This window comes from Danio rerio, chromosome 7 (assembly GCF_049306965.1).
Source record: "Danio rerio strain Tuebingen ecotype United States chromosome 7, GRCz12tu, whole genome shotgun sequence".
Classification (NCBI taxonomy): Eukaryota; Metazoa; Chordata; class Actinopteri; order Cypriniformes; family Danionidae; genus Danio; species Danio rerio.
The window spans coordinates 27,283,883-27,302,298 of NC_133182.1; the positions used below are offsets into that span (position 1 = coordinate 27,283,883).

Here is an 18,416-nt window from a genome sequence, read left to right on the forward strand (position 1 = left end):
CTGACAGTAGTTCAACTCAAGTATTCCTCAAACCACCTCCTTTTGTTTCCTTATTCTGCGATTATGTGCACCCGCGCGCAGTTTTAAAGGCTTTCTGCCGTCAGTGTACATGTGCGTCACAAGAAAATGGCTTCAGCAGACCAAACCGCAAACGATTTCTCTCTCTCTTGCTCTCTTTCTCTCACACACATGCTCACTTATCTCCTTCTCTCTTTTCCTTCTTTCTGAAGAAGGGAAAGGCTCTACTACCTGACTGTCAGTGGAATTAGATGTAGTGCTGTACCAAACAAACAGAATAAGGGAAAACACTTGACTACCGTTATGGATGTGTCCATGAACAGCTTTTAATGGCGGGTCAAGTGGCGACAGCAGCTGATGTGATGAGAGTTTGTACATGTGGGTTGGCATGATCTGCCATTCTTGCCTTCACAGTTTAAACAGCGGTCTCCCCTTGAAGAGACTCTTCAGGTAGTGATGTTTGTCTTAATTCAGAGCTTTGCCTGTGGAACTCAGTCTCTATACAGAGCTATCTAGATTGAGAAGGAGCTTCCAAAAGATCATGTAGGGGTTGTGGTTTCTGGGATCAGGGCACTACTTTTAGGTTTGATGAGATACGATCAAAATTGTATAGCACTTTGCAGATGCAGGTGGGAATAGGTTTGAATTGCTCTGAGCTTGTTCACCTTTAACCACATCAGGTGACAGTTTTTAATCAGCAAAGAAATGTATTAAAACAAATGTAAATGAGCAGTTCTAGCATTATGGATGTGACGTTTGCAGTAAAATCTCAAAACATAAATTTACAGAGACAAAGTATATGTTAATAATATATTGAAACATCTGTTTATTTTTTTTAAAACAACTAAGCACAGAGTTATGGGAGCAGAAAAATATCAATCTGTAAAAATGTTTAGAATTTTAAATGAGGAACATGAACATGCATTGTGGATGTGACAAAAAAAGTTTGCGAGTTGACAGTATACAACATACTTTGTAGAAATTCTGTGAATTTAACTGCACAACCCAAAAGAAACATTGCTAATCAAAATGATAAGAGTCAGCTCTCTATAGAAAAATATAGATATGACAGATGTGAAATTGGCACTTGTGTGAATTTGGTAAATCAAATATAATAGTTTGAAAACATTAATAGAGACATTTTTGAGTATTTTTAAAGCATTGTAAAATATTTGGTAACAGAAAAAATGCAGAAACGATTTTGATATTTTGGCGAAAACTTTTTCATGTAAAGATTAACATTTGCATGGAATTGCTCAAATGAGAATGATTGTGATCCTATCAATCAAAATCCATCTTCAGCCATAAACCAGTCACACCGATCTGTCGTTTCTGTGTGAAATGTGCTATTTCTAACTATAAATATAAACTAACTAACTAACTAACTAACTAACTAACTAACTAACTAACTAACTGTGTTCACACCTAAAGAAAAATTCAGTTCCATTCAAAAAGAATGTATTGAGGTTTGGTTGGGTTTGAGTTTGATGAAATCTGAAAATTTGCATTTAACCAATATAGGATCAGGGGCAGCACGGTGGCTTAGTGGTTAGCACTGTTACCTCACAGCAAGAAGGTCACTGGTCCGAGTCCCAGTTTGCACGTTTTCCCCTTATTCGTGTGGGTTTCCTCTGGGTGCTCCGGTTTCCCACACAGTCCAAAGACATGGGGATAGGTGAATTGGCTAAGCTAAATTGGCCATAGTGTAATTTAGTGGAAGGGCATCTGCTGTGTAAAACATATACTGGAATAGTTGGTGGTTCATTCAGCTGTGGCAGACTTTGAAATAGATACTAAACCAACGGAATATGAATGAAAGAATGAATATAGGATCTCAATATTGCAGATTTAAAATACACAACCAACATTTAGTGTGTCTTTAGTTAATTTATGCAGTGTATTCAAAGTCTTTTCTCTAACGCTCTCTCTTTTTGGCTTTGTCAGGATGTATTAACCACACCAAAGTGTAAACACCAGGCTGGAAAAAGTGAATAATTTTCAACAGAGGAGTGGAAAACAAATTGAATTAGATTTTTTTTAAAAGCTCTCTTTTTCATTAGTTTGTCATGTTAAATCTTTGGGCAGGAAGGGCTGCGAGCGTAATTTAAGTCCTAATTTTTCTTATGAGTAGTCGCTATGTCAAAGGGCTGTGTCAGAGAGCTGTCTTTGGCTAAAGCCAAGTTAGGCTGAATGAGTGGACTGTAATGTGGTGATCTTTTTTTATATACAGGATGGCAGAAATCTGTTGAAATAATGGAGAAAATCTTGCGGTTTAGCCTCCCATGCATTTCCTCTGAGCCTATTTGACATCTATCAGCATAGCCACACTGGCACACGCTCTGAATCAGTCATCATAGGCCAGTGTTCATGAACATACAAACTTCACACACACACACACACACACACACACACACACACACACACACACACACACACACACACACACAAACAAAACACACACAAAACAAGCTGGAATAAGGGAAGATCCTGGCATCAGCCTTTTTTCCACTATTGCTCGCTCATGCCGTCCATCGGCGCTCGATCCTGCAGTTGAAAAGAGCTCACTCATAACACACGTTGTTTCTCTAGCTGGAAAGAAACTGAAACTATGACACAGGGCTACAGTAAACCCCCGGGGCCTGCCTGGATGCAAATGAGACATTTTCCTCACAACACTCTGGTCGTCCCAGAGCCAGAACCCCCTTTTTTAGTACTGGATCTGAGAGTTGCTCCTACTGTTACCCTGAAAACACGTCTCCCCTCTTGGAGCACTTTTAGCAGCTTCTACTTTTAGATTGTTGTTTTAATGTTGGATTAATATCTCAAATGTGTAACGCTGAGGTGCATGCGCATGGGGCTTGAGCGACTTGCGGTGCGGTGTCAGAGGGGAAGAATGTTTTCTGTCTCTGATTGAAGGTGGTGCCTAGATGACAAGAAAGAGAAGTTGTGAGGGGGGAGGGAGTGGTGGAAGAAAGGAGCAAAAGATGGTCCTACTCTTCTTCACTGTTGCTAAATTTATTCCATCTGCAGGGTGGAGGAGTTTGGGCTGACTCCAGACCAGAGAGAGGCTTCTAATTAAATCGTCATCATTATCAACTTGTGGTCAGCGATCATCCTCGAACGTTCGCTCTTCCAAGATGAACAAGGAGTCGTAGAGGCTTTTCCTTTAAGCCTTGTGTTGGACCGAATTAGAAAGTGAAAAGCAGAATAGGAAAGTGCTACGCAGACCTGATTCTCTCTCTCTCTCTTTCTCTCTCTCTCTCTCTTTTTTTTTTGGTTGTTGGCGTACTTCAAAAAAAGGCACTCAGCCATTTCCACTCAGGTTTAAACAATTACTGCACATCAGAGGGAAGTGGAGGAATCTTAGCTGAGTCTGCTAGACTCGTTGCTTCCAGTTCAACTCGCTCCCTTCCAGGGAAAACATTAGCTGTAGCGTTAGCATGTTCAAACCTGTAATAATTTCAATTAGAGCCGATGGGCGTGTTTGCCATATTTGGATCAGCACTGTTTGGGAAGTGCTCCCCTTAAGGGCTGACAGCTCTTAATACGGTATTCCAAGCATAGATATGTGAGTGACACTGAAGAGTGCGCTAAAATGCTTTATCAAATCATAATTACAGCCCCAGTGATTAAAGGGGAAGTGACTCTGATTAGAAGAGTTTCTGGGGACGTGGAAACGGGATGAATATTCAAATGGGAAAGGCAAGGAGAAATATTATTTAGAGTTTTGTTTTTCTTCTCTCTCTCTCGCTCTCTCTCTAGAGTGAGGTATGTGTCTGCCAGACTGCTGTGCAACCACAATGCTATGATATCATCTTTACCACACAGATTTCATCTGGGCGCTTTCAGCTTTAGCTATTGGGCAGAAAATGTGCATACAGATATCGGGCCATTAATGTACTGACTCTTTCTCTCTCTCTCTTAACCCTATGATTCAATACAGTGGATATTAAGAAGCTTTTTTAGTCATTTAAACTGTAATGTGCATTCAATTGATACCTTTATCTCATAGAATATAAACAAAACATGAAAGTACTTCATGGCAGAGTTTTTTTAGACATCCATCTCTTGTTTTTTATTCTAATTATCTTATTACTTCAAAGATTCTTTATAAAGTTAATAGTACTTATCTTTATTTGTTTTAATACATTAAAATATATTTGTGAAACTCTAAGTAAAATATAATGCAATAATTAATATATATATATATATATATATATATATATATATATATATATATATATATATATATATATATATATATATATATATATATATTCATAAAGTTAAACCCCTTGTTAATTAATCACAATCAAATGATAATAACACCAGAAGACAAAAGCAAAACATAAATTACACAACATACAAAAAAAAAAAAGAAACATTAACAAAAGGGGTAGTATACATACTTACAAATACATACACTGTAAAACCCAACAGTCAACTTAATGAAATGAAATCAAATGAGTGTAGTTAACTCAAAATTGAATCAAAGATAGTTCTACTCATTTGAAAAGAGTTTTGAACTCAGTGTTGAAGGTAATGAATTAATTAAATACCTCATTATTTCAACTTAAATGGAGTAAGTTCAGAGTACTCATTGGGATTAGTTTTTTTTAACTCTGCGGTTTGAGTTGCTTCAACTATTGAATTTTACAGTACTCAGTTGGTTTGAGTTCTCCTCATTTATTGGGTTTTTCTGTGCTCAGATTGCTTTATTTACTCAAATGGATTCATTTCACATTACTCATTAGGATTAGTTTTGGAACATAAATAGTTTGTTGCAATCAGTTTTTCTCAAATGGTTTGAGTTACCTTAACTTATTGTGTTTTAAGATGTACAGATCAGTAAATCAAATCACCACATAAACAACAGCATCCTCAGAAAAAACAAGTACAGCCCAAAGTAAAATATGACAGCAAAGTTTGCTTAAACACCTTAAATGATGCAATATATCGAATGTTAGCAGGTGAATTATTCAAATCTATTGGACCCTTAAACATAAAAGCTCTTTTATCAATAGATTTTTTAAAACAAGGAACAAAAAATAAGTCTGAACAGAATGTCTTGATAATTTAAGGAAACAAATACAAATAAATGTTGTAAATAATAAAGATACTTAAAATGAATACATTTCAATATAAATTGAAGCCAGTGAATGTCATCTTGTGTGCAAAGATGGCAACTGCAGTAGATCATATATTATACAATGATGTGTATAAAAGACTAACCCAGAACAAATCTGCAAAGGAAATCTTCACAGTATGTCTGATAATATTTTTTTTCTTCTGGAGGAAGTCCTATTTGTTTTATTTCGGCTAAAATAAAAGCAGTTTTTAATTTTTTTAAAAACATTTAAGGTCAAAATTAATCTATATTTTTTCGAGTAGTCTACAATATAAACAATTGTTATACATAACTTGCCTAATTAGCCTAATCTGCTTAGTTAACCTAATTAACCTAATTTAGCTTTTGAATGTCACTTTTGGCTGTATAGAAGTGTCTTGAAAAATAAAATATTATTTACTGTCATTATGGCAAAAAAAAAAAATCAGTTATTAGAAACGAGTTTTTAAAAACTATTATGTTCAGAAATGTGTTGAATAAATATCTCTGTTAAATAGAATTTGGGGGAAAAAAAAACAGGGGGGCAAATAATTCTGACTGTATATGCCGTATTAAGAGGAGCAAGATCTAATTTCGATGCAGCCTGATAAATAATATCACAATAATCAAAAATTGTACATATAAATGTATATATCTATATAACACTTATATAGAACTATACATATTTAAAAAAATACATCTTTGACCTGATTTGTATCTTTTATTGTTATTTGATAATTCATGCAATTTATATGAATTTTGTTATTCAACAATGTATGCATAATGTAAATACAAAAGCTCAATTCTTTTCCTTTTCTAGTTTGGAATCTGATTAGGATCTGTAAGGCCACTGTACAGCATCTGCTGATTATGAATGGGGGAAAACAAGGGTGGGATGAACGGAGTTTGACTCTTGTTTTCGTATTCTATCAGCCTGGCATGCGGTCTTAATGCAGAGGACTTTCAGAGCAAATTGGACTTGAATCTGTGAGGAATGTGAAGTGGAAAATGGCAAGGCCTTGTCTTCTCTCTCTCTCGCTCAAACTCTCTCTTTCTTGCTCTCTCTCCACTCTGTTGCGCTTGGAGAGCTCGATGAGTATCACACGTTTTTGTGAACTTCAAGGTATGCACTGTTTAAGCAAAGGAGATAAAGGAGCGTATTATTAGCGGCCGTCTTCAGCAGGCAGATTAGGATTGCTTGAGCCTTTTCTTCCCTCACCTCTGTGAGCCTCAAACACTGGCTGCCATGTGATAGCCTCTATTTTATAAATCATTTCAGAGAGCGTTCATAAAATGTAGGCTGTGAAATAGACAGCGAGGGCCTCACAATTTTACAATTTCACAACCGACTTCCCTCTTAGAATGACAGTGGCTAACCTGACTATTACCGCTTTTGATTTCAGCGGGGCATGGTTTTGCGCTCGGCGAGCTATACATAAAACAGCTTAGCGCCGACTCTGAATTTATGGCTAAATGCTGCTTATCTTGCAGCCTTTTCATGGACTTTAGAAAAGAGTCGTATTTTCACCTCACTTCAAAAAATTCACGCCTGTGTTGTTGTGCACTTGAGCCTCAGCTCTGTTGTGAGCAGCACAAAATAGATGCATTGCAGCTTCGACTTCTACTGTATTTCACACAGATGGGATTCTTTCAGCTAGCGCACACAAATATGGTGTGTAAACAGTAGTGAAGAAGCTTCAGGTCAAGGCCAATGTTTATGTTTTGATCATTTATACTTTTGCTTATCAAGTCAACCTCATATAGAAGACTATACAAGTGAAAGCCAGAGCAGAAGGGTTGATTGTGTTTATATTGTGTCCTGATGTATTCACATCACCCCCTGCGCTTAAACAGCGTCCAGCATGCCTCCTCAATTTCCCACATTTATTTATTTACGTTTCAAGTTCCCTCTGAATTTACCAGTCGAAGCCCAGTAGGCAGGGGAAATTTACATTGCTACATAATCTAAGATATATTTGAAAATAGTGTGTGGTGAACAGTAGTGGTGGTGGAAGCCTCCTGATATTTTCATTGGAGCTTTGTCAGCTTTTCTGCGGAATAATATGAACCATGTGTTTCTGCTAGTGAGAGAAAATTAGAGACCTTTCACGTGACCCACCTGTCGTGCTTTCAGCGCCGATAATGTTAACCTCATGTCGTCGTCATTGGCAAAGCTGAAGAGCGTGTGTATATTGACGCCGGCAGAGTTTCTCATCCTTAATGTGCCGTTTAACATGCATTTATAGAAAGAAATCCATTTATGGAAAGGTAGCACTTTATTTTGATGGTTCATATGAGTATTTGTAGACTGTCTGCCTAAAATCTGTTAATACAGCTCTTTCAACAGACATTTAACTGTCTATAAGAAACTATTCAAGTACATGTCAACTTACAGTAACGCTAACACAAACCTAACAGTCTACTTATAATCTAATGAGAATTAGTTCACATGTAGATAACTTAAATTTAACAAAGGAACCATCAAAATAAAATGTAACCACATTCGTGCTGGTGTTTTTTCTGTCTTTCTTTTCTCCTTAGTTATTTGTTAGTTGTCTGTGGTGTAGTTTTGGGGTTCCTCAAGGTTCCTCTAGTTTCATAGATAATGTGCCATGCCGTAATTGGTTCCTTGGGCATGATTGGAATATAATAACCATTTTACAGTGTTTCTTTTACCCCCCTCCACGTGGTGAGAAATGCAAAACGTGCACGAGCACCACAGGGCATATGGTTGGAACCATGATGTCAGTTGTTATTGCTGGATTCGTACGATAGGAAAAGTTGGATTCTTTTCCAAAAATCCACTGTGTGAGAAGCATTATGTCACAAAGCCGACATTGTAGCCAGTTGGGCGTGGGTTTTGTCTGCGTCCCAGCTCGCTTTCTTATTCTATACATTGTCTACACCGCCCTCAAATAGTCATGTTTGACGTTCATCATGGCTCTCCCGTGTAGAAATCAATGGAAATGGCTCCATAAATCAGCTGCATAATGGAAAGAAATGTGTATATTATGCTGCACGTTATGCCTGTCCATTTTTAGACTCACTGTATGGAAATAGGGCAGCATGGTGGTACAGTGGCTAGCACAATTGCCTCACTTCAAGAAGGTTGCTGGTTCAAACCCCAGCTGGGTCAGTTGGCATTTCTGTGTGGTGTTTGCATGTTCTCCTAGTGTTCGGGTGGGTTTCCTCTGGGTGCTCCTATTTTCCCCACAAGTCCCAAGACATGCGCTATAGGTGAATTGGGTAGGCAAAATTGTCCATAGTTCATGTGTGTGAATGGGTGTTTCCCAGTGATGGGTTGCAGCTGGAAGGGCATCCACTGCACAGAACATGTGCTGGATAGGTTGGCAGTTCAATTCGCTGTGGCGACCACAGATTAATAAAGGGACTAAGCCAAAAAGAAAATGAATGAATGTATGGAAGTATAGAGTGTTGCTTTAAAGGAAAAATTCAACCAAAATTCCAAACCGGTATGATTTTTTCATGTAAAATCGAGTCCAGCTAAACATCCTTTTTTTTTCTTCCTCAGAGACCTTGCAGGTTTGGAATGACTCATCTCCGCTAACAGAATTGAAATTTTAGGTGAACTACCCCTTAAGCATCAGCTTCAGCCCTGCTATTTGGATCGTAGCATTGTAACAATATTAGGCTTGGTAGATTATAGCTGTCTGGCTTGTTGTAAGAGGGCATAGAAAGAGCAGCAATAATCTCACCCTCTCTGACTTGCTTGCATTGGTCACATGACCTGCAATTTCGCCAAGCTCCCCCACGATCGCTGGGACGGAGTGGATTTCTTTAAAGACATCCTCCATCAGTGGTATACTCCAGCCTGATTGCCTCGTGCAGAATAAGAGCATCATGGGAAAGGACGTGCATCTAATAGCTAACTGAAGAACCACGCATCTCTTGTTTTTCACTAATTGAATTCTGCACTAAAATATGCTGGCAGGAGCCCTTACCTAGTTTGACTTATTTATTGCCTGACTGGAGAGGTAATTTGACCTCCTCATTTCAAAGACTCTTTTTTTCCTGCAGAAAAGGAGTGTTAAACTCAATTACACCACCGATCAGTGACTCAAACACTACATTTGTTTTCTCCGAGGGGGGAAGAAGGGAACTGCGGAGAAGAGAGGAGCGCTTTCTCTTTCTCTCTCTCTTGCTCTCGTACATCTGTAGTGTATGGAGGAGAGAAGGAAGCAGAGCGGCTCCCAGTCATGTCAGCTGAGATTTGTGTCTATCTTTTAAATCATTTTCCTCTCTGGAAAATTAAGAACGAAGAGAAATTTACTCGTTTTAATGGATTCGTTTACATATGCTTTTGAGGTAATTTTTGGAACTGTGCTTAACAGCGATTTGTTTAGAAATAAAAGGGAAAATTATTTCCTCAGTGATTAAGATTTATGCTGACATTCTTTCTTTAAGACTTTAAAAAAAGATTTTTCAAGAGAATAGATGCAAAAATTAAAAGTGCTATGAATTATTTAATCCTTTACTTGGCAAAAACCACCACTGAACTTCATCAAACACGCTGATATGAGGAATTTGAACATGCTCTTGAGCTTTAATAAATCATTTCAAAGAACAGAATAGCTATTTTCTTTCTTTCTTACCTTTGCTCTGCTTGAGAAAAACATGACCAAACGCTTCTGGATTTTCACAGAGCCACCAGTCAAAACCCAAGAGCACAATGTGCTCCTCCCTACTCGCTGGTAAAAGAATTAAAAGTGAAGTTGTGCATGAAGAATGCAAGTACCGATGAGTCGTAACCTCTTTTTTTTTTTATTCCATTCATATCACAACCTGAAATATTTTTCAGATTTTACATACCACAAAACCCATCCCCAAGGCCTCTACCTGGCACAATTATCTGAGGTTCTGAAGGAGAATATTGCATGCATCTCCTTTATTTCTTCTGTTTTGACCACCTCTCTTCATTTAAATAGTCTCTCTTCATTGTTACTGAATGTGAACCGTGAAGGTTTCAATTCAATTGCAAATGTAATATTTAAAAAATGAGACTTTGCCGCACACGCGCTCTTGCGTCTGAACAAGAAAAACGCAAATAATTTGCCTGCAACTGCTGGGTATGGTTGTAACCTGATCTTTTCTGGATCGATTGATTCCATTCTGGTTTAATTCACCATATGATTGACTTTCAGCACGGCTTACCGTTGGAAAAATATCCCTGTACAGACTGCGGCCTTAAATAGCACAGTAATTTGAATACAGATGCTCGCTGCTTAGACCTTGTCACTGGAAATGACTCGGAGTCAGGAGACAATTGCAGGTTGATTATGTTGCCACTGACAGAAGTTGCAGGTTCTTTGTGGATCAGACATATTTGCATTTAAATGCTTATTGTAGGCAGCCGAAGCATATCCACTCTGATTATCTGCACGACCTGTCTTTTTATGTTTGTCTGAAAAACAAAATAAGATGAATTGCAAAAGGGGATAATCTGTATGGGAATTATTTTTCCTCAATGGTAGGAGGCACATCAATCAATGTGCCCACATTTGTTGACTTGTTATCAGGCTTTAGCTATCAGTCACATTGCGCATTTCATCTCTGTGCATTCTATAGTATGATTAGATCAGCATCTATGTAATACATCTTTATATTTTGCATTTATTTACGGAGACTACACAATAATTTCTCTTAATGTTGTCATTTCAATCTGTAGAATTCCAAAGAAATTGCCATATGGATTTTGGTTACTTCCAAATACTTTCATGTTGCCATCGAAATAAACAAATTAAGCTGTCACTGTAAGTTAAAACAACTTTAACTATTAGATCTATGCAGTTCAGCACAAGCTAAAAGTCAGGATCTCAAAAAAACAAAACATAAACACTTCAATTTGTTGAATATCTCACATCAGTGTTTATCAGCGGCTGCTGTCTGCTACAACATTAACTGCTAAAAAATGTTTGACAGACAGAAAAAAAGTCAAATTTGGCCAAAGTAAATTGATGGAATGCCCTAGCAGATACTTTTCACACATCGGAATCTTGTTTATTTTGTTCGGTTAATTGTGTATAGCCCTGCAGTAAAACCGGTAATGTTCTCTCTGAAACGCTTGATGCGAGTCAGTGAATGTTCAAAAATTCAGCAGTCATTTGTTGTGTTATTCCACATACTTGACCTGTGTGTGCATGCCCCCGTGCCTTTATCTGTGTATATGTTTCTCATGTCCATTGTGTGCGTATTATACCATAAAGTGTATGTCTGTGTGTGTGTGGCAGGTGTGTGTACGTGTGCTCCTGCTGCTTCAGGCTCTGGGTTCTTTGTCCTGTAGCACTCAGCATGTCTGCCTCCTCAGGAGAGCCAGGGCTCTCTCTCGTCTGGCCACACAAAGGCACTGGCTTTCTTTGAGGTGTTAAAAACTTCCATTTATGCATTCCCTGGACAAAAAGCTCCCGGACCCATTTTCGAGGCCATTGGCAACACAGGCAGACATTGTGGCCACGCTTCTTCGGCACTCATTTCACAGATTCTAAAACCGGTATGTGGTGAACAGGATTTCAGCAGCTAAAATGCCCCGTGAGAGCAAGGGCGATAAGAGAGAGAGAGAGAGAGAGAGAGAGAGAGTGAGTGAGAGAGAGAGGCTGGCAGCCCGTAAACTAGAAGATGAGACCAGGAGAATAAACACATTACCTGGGAGAAAGAAAGGAGGAAAGTGGGCTTGTTTCCATAACCCAACTCAGTAGCAGGAATGGATAGATAGGGGGAAGAAAAAAAAGTGCTTTGTGTCCTGGCAAGGGAATAAACTCCATCGACTGACGCCAAATCGATGACAAAAAAAGACAAGGACTCGCTTTTGCAGCAATTGCATTCTAATCATGCACTGAAGTGTGGGTTTTTCAGCCAACCGGTGAGACTGTATTTAACCAGCTGGGACTTGAATTCCTCTCGGGCTGGATTTGAGGCCCGCGGTCGCCGGTCAGCCCTTTCTTCCCCTAATACGGACTTTCGTTGTTGTCATTTCACAGCAGAGTAAATCACATGAAATGTATCTCCACTGTCGGACATGAAAGTCTGGCTCGGTCGCGGTGCTGTCTGCAAGTCCAAGGAGAGGAGATGTTTGATTTAAAAACAGCACAACCTCCCCCGTTCGTGATGTGAAATACGCTTTATAAACACCCTCGGCTCTAAGCAGGCCCTCTTAAGTTAAGCGTGTGCACATTCAAAGAGGAAGATCAATGAAATGGGATGTCTCTTATTTTATTTCCGAGAAAGAAAGCAAGTTTGTCCTTTTGGATCTACAGCTTCTTCTGACGTGAATCCTATAGCTTATTGGGTTATTATTACTCTTATGGGGATCCAGAGAAATGTCTTTTTGAATTCTCTGAATTCTCAATCATACGAAAACTTTTTTTTAAGCACAGAATATGTATACAAATAAATAAAATAAATAAATAAGTAAATAAATAAACACCCTTAACCCTTTGACTGCCCATCTTCCAAACGGTTGACCATGTTTTTACTGTTTTAAATAATGTCTGTTAAAGTCATTTAAAGAATGACTGTTTTAAATAATGGTTTATACTTCACAGCATTGTTAGTTTACGAAAAAAATCGAACAAACATCCTGTTGCACTACTACACTTGGTTTTGTTTTTATTGTAAAATAAATTAAAAAAAAAACAAGAAAACATGTTAAATGAGAATCTAAAATATTTTTTGGCATACGTCACAGAAAAAAACTAATTTTGTACTCAAAAATTTTTTATTTTAAATATTTTTTTCAAATAAATTGATCTTACACTTCCTATTTTTAAAAATTTTTTATTGTATATTTATTAATTCCAGTACTTTTACCATAAACAACATATCAACTATTTGGTAGAGGCTGATATTTTAGAAATTTTGGTATGTGAAATAAAAAAATGCATTGAGTATGTTAACTAGCGACATTAGGAGTCCAAACATTTTTTTCTTGTAGTTTTTCAAAAATGAAACCACACAAATAAGATTGGACTAACTTGTTTGATTTATCCACTATTTCAACAAAAGGTAAAATTACGATGAAATTGTGTTTATAGATTGAAGATATTTCCAGATTAAATTAAACTGTAATTACCCTGAGAACAAACTAAATTCACAAACATCAAATTCAGTTTAACAAAATTTGCAAATAATTGTGGTAATTATTACGTTAATGTTAACTTGGCATAAATCAAATATTTTTTGTTTTGTTTTTAAATAAATGTTCAATAGATATTAAGTATAATTATCAAATTTCATATCTATTTCTTCATTATTTACCTTTACTTCGATTTTATTTGTTTATATTTTAAATTGAAAAATATTTTTCATTTTACTACCATTTTAAATTTGAAATACAGTTTTACATCCCATATTTAATACTTCGATTCAAATTCATGGGCAGCACGGTGGCACAGTGGGAAGCACAATTGCCTAACAGCAAGAAGGTCACTGGTTCAATCCCCGGATGGGTCAGTTTCTGTGTAGAGTTTGCATATTCTCCTCGTGTTCTCGTGGGTTTCCTCTGGGTGCTCCGGTTTCCCCCATAGTCCAAAGACATGCGCTACTGGTGAATTGGGTAAGCTGAATTATCCGTAGTGTATGTGTGTGAATGAGTGTGTATGGATGTTTCCCATTGATTGATTGCAGCTGGAAGGGCATCCGCTGTGTAAAACATATGCTGGAAAAGTTGGCGGTTCATTTCGCTGTAGCGACCCCAGATTAATAAAGGGACTAAGCTGAAAAGAAAATGAACGAATGAATGATTCAAATTCACCAATCAAACTGGAATTCTATAGGATTTCTCAAATCATTTGTGAATGGCCCACAGCCATTACATCTGTACTTAATATCTGGTACCGTGCTTTTACACCCGCAGATCTGTCAGCTGTGTGTGCGCACTAGTTGATTTTTGGATCTGACAAAACAGCACTTTACATCTTTTGCTCTTCCGCCCACCGCTGGGTGTGAGCTGCCCGTCTTTCGGCTTTTAACCCACCCCCGCCGCTTCTCCTATATCCTCCAGACCCCGTCAGTGGTCCTGCTGTTAGTACAGAGATAACCTGTCCTCCACCAGGTAAGAGACCGTCCTGCTGATGGGGGATATTGCCTCTTTTGTGGCAGTAACTACTTCCCCTAAATCCCCTCTTAACATGTTCTGGACTGGGGGAAATAGGACATTTAAAGTGATTTTATTTTCTTGCAGGTTGCTGGATCAGAAGAAAGCTCAAGCAAAATTGATGCAAATGAAAATGCTCCCTCCCTTTAGGAGAGTGCAGCATGTCCACGCTCAGAGAGATGAAGGATTTCATCTACATTTGACCCATCTGAACCACTTTGCCTCCCAGTTCAGCCTCTTAAACCTCTCTTATCAGTAAACATTTGCAGCATATTATGTAAAGCACGCTACTGTATTGCTCCCACTTTTGCAAATGTATTTAAAACAAGTTGGCATGTTTTGCTAATGTGAGGTTAGTCACTGATTCCAAGCATCGTCATGTGATGGTCAAAGACACAGCGCTGTTATGTAGAGGATTGATTTAATCAGCTGAACCTACTGAAGATGAACTCATGCCTGGAATTTCAAGGGTCATCGGATTTCTGAAAGGATTTTTATTCTGATTCTTCTTGAGTGAAATATAAAGAACAGTGCTTCACCAACTAAGATGAAAGAGGCATCCGAACTCTTGTATTTGTCTGGCTACGAGAATGAAAACGATCGAATGAAAGAGAATGGAGGATTTCTGGAAGATAATACGCTGATCTTATATCACGACCTGTGTGTGTGCGTGAGTGCGTGTATTGGTTGGCTCGTGCTTTTGGAGTCCGCTTGTGGTAGTGTGTTTGTTGGAGGGTGTAGCTGGAGTCACTGTCATGGTCGATGGATTGGCCTCACCAACGTGAGCCCGAAGCACCCCACTTAACCCTTCTAAAAAATTCAGCACATTAAATAAAGAAATAATCTGTTTTCATTTAAATGGCTCAATTCCTCATCTGAAGCAGCGCGGCGTATGACTAAAGGTTATTTCACAGGAAAACCTATCATTAATTTTCGGGTGCCCCCTAGTCTGTCCTCATGGGCTTTAATGGGCTTTAGCTTTTCGTCTAGTAATTTGCCAAGACGCTGGGCTACTCGAACAGTTCTTCCTTTCTTCATCTCTCTTTATTTCATCCCCCATTTGTACAACCGCAGCTACTTCATCACTGCAGTCATTGTCAAGAAGAGAGTGAAAACAGAGCTCGCCATGTGAGAAAGCCGCAGCGGTAATTGCGGACACAATGAATTGGTAATAAAACTGTTGGGTGACTAATAAAAACAGGCTGGTGCTGATTGGAACTCTGTTTAATGAATTCATGATCGTCCAATTAGAAAGTCCTGCTTAATCCACTGCCACTGGCGTTCATACATCGCAGGTCTTACAGCATTGTTTCAATCTTTCCCAATATTATTGCGTCTTATGATTAATGCTGTGATTTTATATATATATATATATATATATATATATATATATATATATATATATATTTTTTTTTTTTTTCTTTGTCTCAAGCTTGTTGCTTTCATCATTTTACTCAATTAGAATCCAATTATACTTTTAAATTACTTTTTATTTTTTGGCCCCCTGCAATTATAACAGCCCTGTATTTATTAAAGCACAACAGGAATTAGTTAGATGTTGCGTGGCTTACAAAGAGAAAAGCGTTTATAGAATTACCACCGCTGTCAAGGGTTTGTGTGTGTGGCACAAAAGCTAGCAGGCACTACTCTGTAAGAGATGTATGTGAGCACTCTGTGTGTGTGTGTGTGTGTAGTGTGAACTTGGAGGCAGTCAGGCCAGTGGCATGGTCCTTTGAGAATGTGGAATAGACTGTCAGCTTAGAGGTGCTATTAAGATGACAACAGCTTTCCATTCACACGAGGGTCAGACCTCCTGCCTCTTTTCTCCCATTGTCACCTTCAGCCTCAAGGTTGCCACATTCAGATCCTTTGGAGACCAGAGATCTTGAAGTTTATTCTATTAACCCACCCTCCCACACAGCCGTTTACTTTGTCTACGTGTTTGACTCAGTTCTCTGGTGCGGGAGGGCAGATTTCGGCTCTGGCACAAATTGCAGGCGGATCAATTAGCTGTGACCTCAAACCCCTGTGTCCTTGTTTAATTGGTGATGCCGAGGCAGGCTAATTGCATAAATCAGCTGGTAATGAGATTCCTGCTTGTTGTGAAAAACAGAATAATGTGGAGAAATGAACATCGGCGCTCTCTTTCTCAACAACGTCTCCCGTCACGTGAAGAGGAAGCGCACCGCCAGACATATGGTGGGATAATGGCGAAACTCGGTGTTGTCGGCGGTTTTGGTGCACCGTCTGTTTGTTTGTGTTTCTTTGGTGGTGCTGCCGTTGCTGGAGGACCTCAGAAGACCTGCTAGAACTAGCCGAGCGTGTAACTAAATAAATCATTAGTGCTCTGCAGAGAGAGGAATTAGAGAAAACAAGTGCTTTGTATGAAAGCCATTTATTAGTTGAATCAAACAGCGCAGGGACAGATTAATGAGGTATTAGAGAAGTGGACTCTAAACATTGTCTAGGATTGAGTCCCTCAGGGAGAGAGCAGAGTAACTGGAGGTTGTATGACTGTTTAACTTCATCTGCTGGGACTCTGACCGCCTGCCAGCAGCCTCACTTCAATTCACTCCTCTGACATCCTCTCGCATGATTGTCTGTTCCTCTGCCTAGTTGTTGCTTCCCTACTATCTTATGTGTGCGTATACAAGTTCAAAAGTTTGAGGGTTGTTTTTTTAGCTGATGAATGGTTTTGAGTTTGAAAGCGATGAATACTTTATGTAAATGCAGTAAAGAGTTTTATATTGCTATTTCATAAGGACCGAATCGTGTAATGAAAAATCATTTCTGAAGGATCACGTAAGACTGAATGCTGTTGGTTATGAATATTCATCTCAGAAATGAACTACATTTCAACCACTTGAGAAATTCTCAGTAATTACATTTTCAGTGTTCTTAAAAGTTTGCAGTTCATGAATTTGAATTTGAATGCAAAAAAAGCAAGAATTAAGAATTCAATGATTAAATATTATCTACATTTGCATTTCAATTTCATTCTTTTACTAAAGTACAGGTTTTCTGCAGGGTTAATCAAGTCAAATTTAAGACTTTTTAAGACCCTTTAAAGACCATTATGAATTAAATTTTATACTTATACAAGGCTAAACCCCAATGATTATTTCTAATGGCCCAGTCAGTTGCCACAAAAAAAAATAAAATAAATAAATGTAATTTTTTCTTAGCGACAAATTTTAATGTCAAAACAAGAAAACTCTTGTTTTCACAAGAAAACTTTTTTGCATGAAGGACCAAAAACCAAATATCATTACAAGCCGAGAATAAATATACCAAACTATATTCCATAAATTTGCCATGGGTAATTTTCTAATTTATTTCCTAATATTTTAAAATAAATGGAAAACATTACTTTAAGTTATATTAACTAGTGCAGTTTAAGCTTTTAAATACAACCTATTGCGATAAAATACATAAACAATTAAGATTATAACACAGTGGAGTTCAATGCTGAACACATTAGTCAATCAGAATTTGACTTTACCTTGATTTGATCGCCAAAGTCTTTGCCTTTTCAGGTGACAGTATGTGCATTTAAACAAAATCTAATTAATTAAAACCATTTAATTGAAATATTTAGCTTTTGTTAAAAAAACAAACAAGCAAACAAACAAACAAACAAAAGGTTACATTCAATTTGAATTGACATTCTCGAAACCCTCCCCATCATTCCTTCTCTCTTCTCAGATGGGATGGCGGGCCAAATAAAGGTTACCATGGGCCAACTTTGCTCTAGTTGTATACACTTTTTTTTTCAACATAATGTTTCTTTTTTTTTTAATGACAAGTTGTTAAAAGTTTATTTATTATGGAGGCAATGACATAAATAATCAAAATATACATTAGTTGTCTTTTTATCCAAATTGATTTAGTTTAATGTATCATGCAAAGTGATATGTTGCTCTGTTATTATCATGAGGAATTGTTTATTTGTTTTTAGTTTTCTTTCCCTGATTGGGAAATTAAATTTAGAGAAATTGCTGTAAAATGTGGAACAGCTATTTTAAATAGTTTCTCTTTGCAATAAAAACCTTAAATATTAAAAAAAAAATAAAAGATGGATTTTTTTTCTTGAGATGGATTGTTGATTGCTTTACAAGGAAAATTAAGACCTTTTTTTTTTTTTAATATTTAAGACCTTCAAGACAATATTACAGTGAAGTT

The 18,416-nt window shown here is 37.7% G+C and overlaps 1 protein-coding gene across 50 annotated transcripts in view; it reads left to right on the forward strand.

Annotated features, from left to right (window-relative positions):
• sox6 (SRY-box transcription factor 6) overlaps positions 1–18,416 on the forward strand; it is a 201,027-nt gene that overhangs the window by 8,511 nt on the left and 174,100 nt on the right.